General features: G+C 39.0%; 1 long non-coding RNA gene across 3 annotated transcripts in view; it reads left to right on the plus strand.

Moving 5' to 3' along the window:
* Positions 1-6,204, plus strand: part of LOC143850991 (uncharacterized) — a 65,518-nt gene extending 59,314 nt beyond the window's left edge. Inside the window, exons 1-6 of one of the 3 annotated variants that reach the window (XR_013236158.1) lie at positions 4,224-4,476; positions 4,644-4,728; positions 4,826-4,899; positions 5,050-5,194; positions 5,825-5,940; positions 6,040-6,204. This is a non-coding gene — a long non-coding RNA (uncharacterized LOC143850991). Of the gene's footprint in view, positions 1-4,223; positions 4,477-4,643; positions 4,729-4,825; positions 4,900-5,049; positions 5,336-5,824; positions 5,941-6,039 lie in introns of those variants that run through there. The other 2 variants (XR_013236157.1, XR_013236159.1) reach the window with 2 other exon arrangements.
* Positions 6,205-12,589: the final 6,385 nt, after the last annotated feature.

The raw sequence follows: 12,589 nt of genomic DNA on the forward strand, positions 1-12,589 counted from the left end.
AGCTGACACAATATGCCCTAAATATTCCACTGATGCTGCTCCAAAAGAGCATTTTGATTGTTTTGCATACAATTCATTAGTTTTTAAGATGTGTAGTGTCATCTTTAGATGTTCTAAATGATGTTCCCAAGTTTTGTTATAAACCAGAATATCATCGAAGAAAACGAGAATAAATTTTCGTAGAACTGGTCGAAACACATCATTCATCAAAGATTGAAATGTGGATGGGGCATTTGTAAGACAAAAAGGCATAACTAGGAATTCGTATAAGCCATCATGAGTCCTAAATGCAGTTTTTGGTACATCTTCGACCTTAACTCGAATTTGATGGTATCCTGATCTGAGATCCAGTTTAGAAAAGTATCTGGCACCATGTAGTTCATCCAGAAGCTCTTCAACTGTTGTAATTGGGAAACGACCAGGGATTGTGAGAGTATTTAGGGCTCTGTAGTCCACACAAAACCGCCATGTACCATCCTTCTTTTTGACTAAAATAATTGGGGATGGAAAAGGGCTATGGCTTGGTTGAATAACCCCATTGTCAAGCATTTCTTTGACCAATCTCTCAATTTCTGATTTCTGAAAATGAGGATATCTGTATGCTTACTTTAACAGATCCAATGCCAAATTTTAGGGGAATGGCATGGTCATGTGATCTGATGGGAGGTAGGGAGTTGGGCTCTGCAAATACTTCAGAAAATTCATCGAGTAATTTGGTCAATTCGGTATTAACTGGAAGAGAACTTTCATTCAGTTTGGACTGAAGAAGTTGTAATTTTAAACAAAAATCCACCCCATCTTTTGTAGCTAGACGTTTGAAACTGTGTAATTGCATAGGCTCCTCTGTGATTTGGCTTTCACATTGTAAATGAATCGCCTGAGCTTGCCAGTGAAAATCCATGGTGAGCCGCTTATAATGAAAAATAATTGGGCCCACCAATTCTAACCATTGAACTCCAAGAATAATATCAGCCCCCATGATTGGAAGTACAAAGAGATCAACTTGTAACTTATGATTTTGCATACTCAAACTGACATTTCTGCAAATTCCTTAGCATTGTAGCCTTTCCCCATTACTGACCATAACTTGAACTTGTATGCCATGAATAACTGGAATTTGTAATTATTGTACTAATCGTTCTTGAACAAAATTATTAGAGCTACCACCATCAATTAATACAATGATTTTCCGTCCACCAATGTTGGCCTGAACTCGTAAGGTTTTAGGATTAGTTTGTCCTGATAAGGTGTAATAAGAAATTTTTGGTTGCTTGTCAGATTTTTCAAGAACTTGAGGGAAACATGTCTCCTCTTGCATCAGACGCATGGCCTCTACGTCTGTATCTTAATACTCCTCATTAATAAGCAAAAAGAGTTGCTTGTTTTTATATTTATGACCGGGATTGTATTTTTCATCACAAGTATAGCACAATCATTTATCCCTTTTTGCTTGCAATTCTGCTGTGGTCGTCTTTCTTGAATGGAGTGCCCTGTTGAGGCAATTTGTTAGTCATTGAAGAAGAAGCCACAGAAGAATTTTCAGCTCCATATCATGGTATGGAAGGCAATGGATTCTTATAATTGCCTTTGTAAGTCATTTTTCTTGCATCATCAATCTTGTCTTCGATCATTGTAGCCAATCCTACAGCTTTTGATAATGAATTTGGTAAGTGAATTTGTACCTCGTTTCAGATCTCTGGTTTTAAACCAGAAACAAAACAATCTACCAGAAATTGAGAAGGAAGATGACTGGTACGATTGGCCAAAGCGTCAAATTGAGCTTCGTAATCGCCAACAGTAGTGTTGAATCAATTTAGCTAATTTGCCCTGAGGGTTATCATAAATGGATGGTCCAAACCTGATTTGTAAAGCTACAGAGAGTTTCTCCCATGAATCAAATGGTTGTTCCCTTTCCATTGCTTGAAACCAATCATATGCTTTACCATCGAGATGGAAAGCCGATGGAAAGAAGCTATTTCCAGCTTTAGTTCTTCAGAAGTGTGTTGAAAACGAAAAAACTTCTCAGCCTTCGAGATCCAAGCTGCTGGATCAGTGCCCTCAAATTGGGAAAATTCTAATTGCAATTGTCTTGTAGAAAACCCCCAAGACTCGTACCATCTCGCAGTCCTCCTTGAGTACCATCTCTCGTTCCAGTTCCAGTAAGAGTTTCTCCCTGTTCAACCCTTCTTGTTAAATTGGTTACCTGGCCATCTAAAACTGTAATTTTATTGGAGATCTTAAGCAAGAAATCTCTTTGCTCCATGGCTAGTTCCTGGTAATTCTATAAACAAGTTTCTTGGAGAGATGTAGTCTTAATCAATTTCTTGATTGCATCATCTAAACTCTTCAATCTTGTATTCTCAGCCATAAGGTGAGAAGTCAATGAAAGCACCACTGTTAGGAGCTTAGATGTAGTTTCAGAAATTAAAGTCAGAACTAAAGAAGAAGGAGAAGAATCTTGAATTGCTGAAAGAAAAGTTGAAATTTAGCTGGCTTCGAGGCACCAGTACCTCCTGTTCTACACAAAAAACAAGCCCTGTATTTCCTCCTCTTGTCTATTTTATTCAACTGTTAAGATGCTAACTGTCATTAACTGCTTTTCTAGTCTGTCCAACAGAATCGGTTAGTTGCAACTAATCTTTAAGCCTTGTTGGCACTTCCCTCTTTCTAGTAATGACCCTCCTTACAACTGGTGAGTCTTCCTAGTTCGTTACACATAGTGTCACTTTAAAAAGAGTCAAAACATTGAGGAAAAAAATCAGAGATCTTTGGGTTTCCTTCACAAAACAATCCAATCAATGATTTTGTCACATTGGGAGAGCAATACAAGCATCGTGCTACTAGGCAAAGCGGTATGCTCTTATCGGAGTAGTGAAACTTGGAGTATTATTTAAATCTAGTGGTGCAGTTTGCATTGGTCGATTTGAGGTTTTGCTTGAAAAAATGAATGAGAATTAACCCAAACTTGACCCGACTTTATGATAAAGGCTCAATCCGAATTCCCAAATATTGAACCGAGCTTCGCCCCTATTTAAATCCATGTCGATAAGATTCCGTCATCTCACATTTGAATCCAATTGGAAAACATAGTTAACTAATGCAATTGAGGAAACTAAGGGTGCGTTCTTTAACATTCTTTTAGAACGATTTTCAATTGTTTTAGCCTAAAAAATGAGAATTCTGTTCGTTTGGAATTTCAACAACTCGTCTAAGAATTCATCCTAATTTTTAGAAATTATTTTATGGAGCAAAAGTTTTCGCTTAAGAGAGAATTGGGTGCTATGTCATGATCTTCCCCTCTCTCTCCACTCTCAACTTCTAGTGTGAAACATGTCCACTTAGGGTGAAACCACATTTTCCACGTCACCTGCCACACAAAATTGAGAATTTTTAAAAATAAATTAAGGTGATAATTACATTTACACCCCCTAAACTTTGGCCAAATTCCACTTCTGACCCGGTGGTATCGACTTCACCAAAGACACCCCCTCATCTTTCTAACATTTTTAAGTAGACCCCTTCCATTGACGGTCCGTTAGTTTAACCTGCCGGAATTACTTAAATTAACCATGGTTAATATTTTGAAGACAGAAATACCTTCGTCACTAGTTTTAAGCCATTTGCAGAGAGATTAGGGTTACGCCATTTCCTTCATCACGGTCACCACCGCCGTCGTCATCTCCGGCCCCCACTGCCGTCGCCATCTCCGGCCACCGTCGTCGTCTCCATCTCGCTCATTTTTGAAACCCTCTTTCTTCCACCCATGACCCATTTCTGAAACACAAAAATAAAAGTGTGTGTATATATATATATATATATATATATATATATATATATATATATATATATATATGGAAAAGGTTTTTGAGCTCGAGCTCAGCCCGAGCTAGAGCACATAAATCACTACTCCCATAGTTGGTTGAGTCATCCAACCCATTTAGTTTATAGGTTATGCTAAGGTTATGGTTCTATAGATCGGATGGTTAGGATTATGTTATGGAGCTGGTTTGTTAGGAACACCCAATCTATGTGAGGTAGTGTAAACTGAATGGGTGGGATGAGTCAAACTACTATGGGAGATGGTATATTCTAAGCTCTAGCTCAACTTGAGCTAGAGCTTAGAAACCATGCCCCCATCTATTATATTATAGCAGGATGGGGGTTTCACTGTTCACGCTCACATGGACAGCTCCCCCATCCGGCTATTTATCTACGTGGCACCCTCATTCTTAAAGACGGAATTTTTTTTGAAAAAGGCAAAACGATCCCTAAAATCTCTCTCACTTCCACAGAATGTTTCTTAACTGGGCAACTTCCTCTGGCAGTCTCCACATCTTTAGAAACACATAACACGATACTCTAATATTAGGGGAAGGGTAAACAACACAACCCGTAGTTTCTTACTCTAAACAATACGCCCTGAACGATCACCTCACCATGATGGTCCTTCTTTAATGAAGGCGTACCAAATGACAGGTGGAATTCTACAGCCATCTTCATATGTGTTTTGCAATCTCTTATTTCTCTCTCATATCTGTAGTTTTTTTCAATGTGTTTTGCAATATCCTCTTATTTTCCCCTTTTCTTTCTCTTTTTAAAGAAAACTTAGGGCTTATGAATTTCTCCTCTTTCCGGTCGTGTAGGTGCTGCAACGACGAAGAGTGAGAGGGTGGTTTTTGAGGATTGAATGAACATGTGTTATAAGAACACCAGTTTCTGTTTTGTACAGTTAATTACATTTTTTTCTCACTGTTTTAATTGTCCATCTAATAACATTAACTTAGGGTTTATGAATTTCTCACTGTTTTAATCTCCTTTTTTGTAGGTAAAACCTAGGATTAACACAATAATATGCTTGCAAATTCATGAATAGCACGGAAGAAGATTCAGAACTTTGCGGTAAAGTTTCAGAGATTTTATGAAAACGAGATCAATATCTGGTTGGGTTTTTTAATCAAAAAGTGTTTATGTAATTTTTTTCTTTCAGTTTTTTTTATTAGTCAATTTATAAGCTCAAAATTTGATATATTTTCATGTTGAAATTTGCAGATTCACAATATTAGACACCATCTCCTCCATAGGAATCGCCTGTCAAAAGTTATCTCGCGGCATAGAAATTCCTCGAAACAGAGCCTGTTAACTGAGAATATCATGTTTCCTCCAATTATTTTGTTGTTTTTTATATCTTACAGTGGTGAGTCAAATAATAGGCAGTTTGTAGTTCTTCGTGCTAGACTATAATTGATTTCAGCCGTCCAATTGGTGAACCTTGCTTTGGATCTCTCCTAGTATTAAAGTAGATTATAATCATAAGATCTTTTACTTTTGCTGAGCATTTTCACGATTTTCTCTTTTCTTTTTCTTTTGTTTCATGTTTCTTTTAATTTTAAATTCAACTGCTATCACATGCTTCATACTTATTCTCTATAATTTGTTCTGCTTAAATTCATGAATAGCACAAAATCCTCAATCTTTATCTGGCACTTGGGTACCATACAATTCAAATCCAAATTGACTGGGCTGACAGCTTTATGGTCAGCTCTGAGGCAAACTTTGTTCAAACAGGGCCTTATTGACTTTCAATTTCTCACATTTTTACGTTGCTGATTTATTTCACCCTGAGGTCAGGGGTTCAAACCCAGCTTACCGACCAAAAAAAATTGAAATACAATGCAAAAAGAACTGTAGCTTTGATTCTAGATTTTATTGAGGAATGGAATCTATCAATGTTTGGCTAACCATAGTAGTTCATTGAGTTTCGTTGTTTTCTGTTTTGGTTTTATTTTCCTGTAAATTGGCCATAATCCATAGTTTCTATCTTCAGTGCTATCATTTGTTCATGTTACGTAATGGGTGTTGTCGATGGATCATGTCTGTCAAATGTTCAATGGATGGAATGCCTGACAAAGATGAATTGACATGGACAACTATGATAACTGGGTACGTAATGTTTTTTGGTATTGGTTATTGTAGATTTGGTATCTATTTTATTTTATTTTCCTCCAATTGGCAATCTTTATTGACATGATTATATTGCAGAATCTGATACAATTATTTATATGGGCTGGCCTCCCTACATGGTGGTACTTCCTACTCAATTTCACCACCTATCAAGAATTCAAGATGAGAAAATGGTGCACACATATACATTGAATGAATAACACTAAATTTTATGATGATGTGGCTGCATCAATGTTTTTTTCATTTTATGGGACTAACTTGAAGTTTTTATGTCCATGGTTTCAAATTTCGGTTTCGGACCCTGAAATTTCGGTCGAAATCCGGTACCACAAAGAAAATGGTATTTTATTCAATATTAAATTTCGGCCGAAATTTCGGTAAAATATTATAATAATAATAAAAAAAAAAGGTTTTTTGGTTTAAATTTCGGCAATATGACAAGGTATCCATTTCACAATCGGATTATTAAGTTTTTTTTTTTTTTTTGTTTCTTTATTCCTAATCGGTGGGGATTATTCTGTTTTTTGTTTCTTTATTCCCAATCGGTGGCTATTGTCACTTCTAATTATACCATTCCAAAAAAAAAATTTGTCACTTCTATTTACACATTTTTCTATTTACCTATCTACAAATAAAGAGATACAGATTCATACATTATTTAATGTACATATCTACTGATAATAGATTTGTAGGAGCTATGTGAGCATTGTCGCCAAAAAGCATCTAACTTTAAATGCATCCATGTGCTACCATCGCTTTCTCATGCGTACTTAGTTGCATCCAAACAAGGTATAATCTTATAGGAGAACTTCTATGGTGGCCGGTAGTCATTTCCTCCTCTCTGTCCACTCTGTCACATTAAAAAACCCATTGAAACCTCGGAGGTGTCGTTAGTGAAGTTGATACCACGGGGTTAGAAGTGGAATTTGGCCATAGTTGAGGGGGTGTAAATGTACTTATCCCTAAATTAGAAAAACACAATTCTGATTCCAAAGGACTCTAAAAGATAAAGATTAATTCTAATTTTTAGAAAGAAAATCTCCAGAATTGTTGAAGAACGCACCCTAAGGTTCTGTTTGGATTTTTTCTGGAAAAATTTGGAAAGGAAAAGTATTTCTAAAATTTCCTACCACTTTTACATATGAAAAAAAAAAGATAACTTGAACTTGAGTTTTTATATGGTGCCCGACAGTCAAGTACTGTTAAAACGGTACCACCAACCTTGATATTTGATCCAATAGCATCACACTTTTTAAGTAATTTTAAGAGGCTGCTGTTGGATAAAATATGGTGGTACGTCTCACGTACCTTCTTGACAGGACTTCACGGTCGCCCACCATATAATTTCTCCTTGAACCAACCCTATTCAATTTTCATTTAGAGGGACCTTCAGTCTATGATGATATCCCCATAAATTAACCATAAGCGTATCATTTCTTTCCAAATCATGGAGAGAAAAAATCGTGCAAATTTTTTTTTCCATTGGAAATAATTTTCTTGCATTCCAAACAGAGCATGAAATCTCTTTCATTTCCAGCAAAACATATTCTTACTTGCACATTTAGGCCCTGTTTGTTTTGGATAATGAGAATTGGCTGTCATTCCAAAACTGATTGTTGGGCTAAAATTTATGTTTAATTTTGAGCTAATCCGGTAAGCTAAAACAGAGGTGATGGATTGATTTATTTAGAGAAACCAGGCAACTCATACCGATCAGAAGGTACAGAATAAAGTCTTGTGGTCAAGCGGTACGCGCCTTTACGTATAGGGGTCTCCAAAGAAGGCAATTCTTTGGACCAATCCAAGGTGCCAAAAAACAGTTTTGAACTCACAAAGTGCATTTAGAATCACATGGAAAACTATCAAAGTCAAACGGTTCAAACAAATATAGAATTATCTGCAGTTTGTTAAAATGGACCAATGGAAGTGCCCTTGTAGATGATTTTTTGCAAGGGCACCCTTCAGTTTATAATTCCTCAACGGAATAGGAATGAAAAAAAGGAAATTAATTAATATTTGAATAAACACCCTAACACCCAGTTTGTTTGAGATTGTGACAACCGATTGTGGGCTCCAAATCGATTATTGGATTCAAAATTAAGTCCAATAATCTGTTTGACTCGCACAATCGGTTTTCAGAATCTAAAACGAACAGGGCCTAAGGTAGAAACCCGTTTTATTCTAATAATTGTTTCCAATGCAAAAGAAATTTGAGAGAAAAATTGGGAAGTGATATATTCGCCCTTTTTTATTTCCCCAGTAAAAAACAGGGTGAATATATCATTTCTCCGGTATTGGGTCCGGACTTTGATGACATGGGAGGGAGGGAGACAGAAGTGTTTTCAAGCTTTATGTTGAAAGGAACGGGGCCATAGGGCTATTAGACTCAACACGGTAAAGTTAGCATTATGTTGTTTTGATAACACCCACTTTTTATTTATAAACTCATAAATTGTCACATGTTGTTTTGATAACTACAATTGTAATTATTCTCTAAATATTTGAATTGATATTGGCACCTATTTTCTATTTTCTTAAGGGAAATGTTATCAGCACTACTATATATTAATGAGGGCACTCCACACTTTATTAAAAGTACGTTATGGTCTGTACCATAGGATGATCCAACTGTCCATTAGATGGGCCACAGCCTAAATAGGGTGTGCCCAAAAATTATTTCCATAGGTTGATCCCAACCCTCCGATCATTATAGTAGTGCTGATAACATTTCCCTTTCATAATTATAAAGTTTATGTTTTCATTCTATAAAATTAGGTTTGTCACAAATTATACTCTAGAATAAAAAATTTTCATTACCAGAGAAGATGATTTTTTCCTACAAAATTAAAATAATAATTCTCAGAAATGAGTTAAGAAGCATGATTCTGACAAAATGTGAAGGCAAGGGGGACCACAAGATTGGGCCAAGCCAAGAGTGACACTTGGCTAGTGGGACCATCAGGTAGCTAACCACCCGCTTGAGAGGGTGACAAGCGAACTTGGGACCACCTCAAGTGGACAAGTGGCAGCTCTTTATTCACCCATCCTCCACATAAATACGGGTGCATGGCCCTTTCATTTGACTGTGTACTGTGGTAGCAGTCAATAGGTGATGGTTTCTAAAAGTTTTTTGGGAGAATTTAAAAGGAGTTTCTTCTTCTGTCATCTTTCTTGTTCTTCTACTTTTTTAACTTTTTTTTTTTTTGGCCAAAAGCATAGTATTTTCTTTCCTAGTTCTTCTCTCAAATCTAAGCGAGTTTGAGACTCCATGACTCTCCACGGAATTCCAATTTGTCTGCTAATTTTGTTGTTTCGTTCTCTCATGATTTACTTCAGTTTCTTCATTTGTATCTTAATAAGAAGCAAAGATGTAATGAGGCCTTATGAATCTTTTCGTATTACAGTACACTAGAAAAAAACTCTCTTTTTTTTTTTTGTTGAATGGTAAGATATTTTGAAATAAAAAAGCACATCAAAACAGAAAGCCGACTGAGAGGGTTGACAAAACCTCTCAGTAAAGGGGGGGGGGGGGGGGGGGGGCAGGGCGCATGGTCTCTCTTTAGGGCGGCCTCCCCTGGCGAGACCGTACGCATCATAATTCGCCAACCTTTTGACATGTTGGAATACAACTTCCACTCCACCAATTCGATCTCTAATCTCGTCGATCCAATTGGCAAATCTCCAAGGGAAAGATTTTCTATCCTTCATCCAAGCTATGACATTTTGTGAATCCCCATCCACTATCACCTTAACCATGCCAAGAGACTCAGTTAATCTTATTCCCCACAGAGCCGCTCTGATATCTGCTTCATTAGAATCCGCCATGCCCATCGGGCCATAGAAAGCCCAAATCACGGCTCCCATCTCATCTCGAAGAAGACCACCAATCCCTGAAGGACCGGGATTTCTGAGGCTAGATCCATCAAAGTTGATTTTTAGGAAGCCTGGTGGTGGAGGACACCATTGACGGCAACCCTTCTTAACACTCTCAACGCTGGAGTAGACCTCCCTCCATCCATTCCAAAGGTCATAAGCAGATACAAATCTAAACTTGAGAAGGGATCAAGCCCAGGAAGTAGATAGTGTTTTACATTGTCCTCCCGTGCATTGATCACTCCCTCTCAAATCCCTCCATCTCCAAGTCTTCCTATTCATATCTCACGACAATATTTAGCAAGGCGTTTTTTTTTGTTTTTTTTTTTTTGAAAAATCGTGTTTTATGTTTTCCGTTTAGTACCCTGTGTAAAGATGGTACACTACATATTTATGAATTTGTTTGAAGAGTTATGAAGATTTGATTTGCGAATTATTAGGCGAGACGAATGCTTCTAGGACATATTTATGAATTTGTTTGAAGAGTTAAGAAAATTGCGCGTATTTCTCCATTTAACACGTATATATTCTTAGTACAATGTACTTATTTTCCTTAATAAATTGTAACTAAATAGTGGGCCCACTACATACATGGGTTTGCTTGGAGATGGTGGGCCACATGCCATGAAAACATGGTATGAAATGATGGGCCCCATCCAAGCTATGCATAAGGTGGAAAAATATTTCACAATAGGAAAAATTCAAAAAACAAGGGCCAATAATCCGTGAAGATTCAAATCAAATTTCAAAATTTGTTGGGTATCCATTTAGGATAGAACCAAGACCATGTGGGCCACCGGATGATGTTTTTACAAGATCAATGGTCTTGATTTCATATACATGTTTTCCCTGGTTAAACCCCAAAATTCTTTTTTTCTTCTACTGTTGATCATAAAAATTAAAAAGTTGACTTTGGAGGGCAATTTTGTAGTAACTGTTACAAAATAATGGCAATTTATTAATTACAAAAAAGTTAATGGAAAGTTGTCTTTACCCTAACTTTGCCGCACAAACCCTTCTCCATTGCGCCTAATTTTTGGTAAAAAAACAAGGGGGGATCCTATCCAAAACCCTGAGGCGTTAAGGATTTTTTGGAAAAGACCAACTAAAGGGGGGCAGCTGCCCCCCTTATGCTACATGTAGCTCCGCCGCCCAGGGAAGTGCCAAGTGAACAGAAGATATAGTTGATAAACTGAATTTTAGTGTGCGGTCTACACAGATCAAACATGCTTAACCATAAAAGCAATAAGATAGAGAATGGCAAATGTAACACTAGTCTTCTATTTTTGAAGACTAATTTCTGATGGTAAATGTTGAACATGGGCCCCATCCATGATGCTTAATACTCTTTTAGGGGCATATGGAAAAACCTCGCATTTGAGAATGAGAAAAAAAACCCGTAAAAATACAGGCTCACATATGGAGGTCACTATTTGATGGGGTGTGAAAACACCAGCCTCTCACAGGCTGCCACCTGTCCCAGAGTGGGTGAGATCCAGCCTCTCACAGGCTGCCACCTGTCCCAGAGTAGGTGAGATTCAGCCTCTCACAGGCCGCCACCCGTCCTGGACACCTGTCCAGGACACCTCACCCGTTTTTCCCTATAAATAGGGAATCAGGGCTCAGACCAACGGGTAATGCAAAAAACCCTCTTCTCCCTAAAAACTCTTAGACTCTCCCCTTCACTCCTGCTCATACTGACTTGAGTGTCGAAGGGCCTGTCCGGAGTAAAACCCTGTCCGGTCTTCTGACCTCGCTTGCCTTGTGCAGGACTCAGCGACCTCGCTCCACTTCACTCCGGTCTCTCAGGACTCAGCTCCTCTGGTCATCCAGCTCAGCTCTTACGTCACTGCTGTACCTGTTACCGATTTTAGGTCTAACAGATTGGCGCCATCCGTGGGACTCCAGAACTAAAAGTTGTTCTTACGCATCTCACAAAAAATGGCAGGGCGCAAGAGCGCGCGGATCCCTACTGCACGGACTGATCAAGCCGTGCTACCTCGCAGAACCCGGAGTGAGCGAATTGCCTCGCTGGTAGTAGCAGCTTCCGCTACAGCCGAACAGAGCCCTGCTTGCTCAGAACATCTTAACCCTCTGCCCACTCCGGAGCAAGTTCAAGCTCTATTTCAGCAGATGACAGCCCTCGTCGGGCAGTACCAGCAGCTACTGCAGGCGCCTCCCCAACCTCCTTTAGAAGCTCTACGATCTGGCCAGGAAAAGCCAGATGTCCACAAGGGAGAGTCATCACGCCATGGGGAGGGCCGAACTCACCACTCCACCAGACAAGTTCATCACCCCACAACGAGGCATGCCCAAACAGAACCTCATCACCGTGAAAGGTCACGGTCTCGCTCCGCACAGAGGCGCCGAGCTCATGAAGATCGTGCGCCACCAGCAAAACCTCGAACTCGTCGTAGGAGTCCGGAGAGTCAGTCCGGCTCCGCGGCAAGCCAATCTGTGGGAAGAATCAGGTCCTTGGACCACAGAACGGATCCATTACTACAGAGAATGGAGGACATGGACCATAGAATAGAGGAACTGGCGAAGGACCAGAGCCGACCTGCCTCCAGGGCGTTCTCAAGTAGAACGCCGTTCACTGATGATGTTCTAGGTGCCCCAGCACCCAGAGGATTTAAAATGCCTACCGTCCCTCAGTACGACGGCACTACAGACCCCGTGGATCACTTGGAGACATTCAGAACAATGATGCTCCTCCACGGCGCCTCCGACGGCTTCATTTGCAGAGCGTTTCCAA

Source organism: Tasmannia lanceolata, unplaced genomic scaffold, assembly GCF_043159265.1.
Source record: "Tasmannia lanceolata isolate RefF3 unplaced genomic scaffold, GAP_Taslan_0.1 ptg000018l, whole genome shotgun sequence".
Lineage (NCBI taxonomy): Eukaryota > Viridiplantae > Streptophyta > Magnoliopsida > Canellales > Winteraceae > Tasmannia > Tasmannia lanceolata.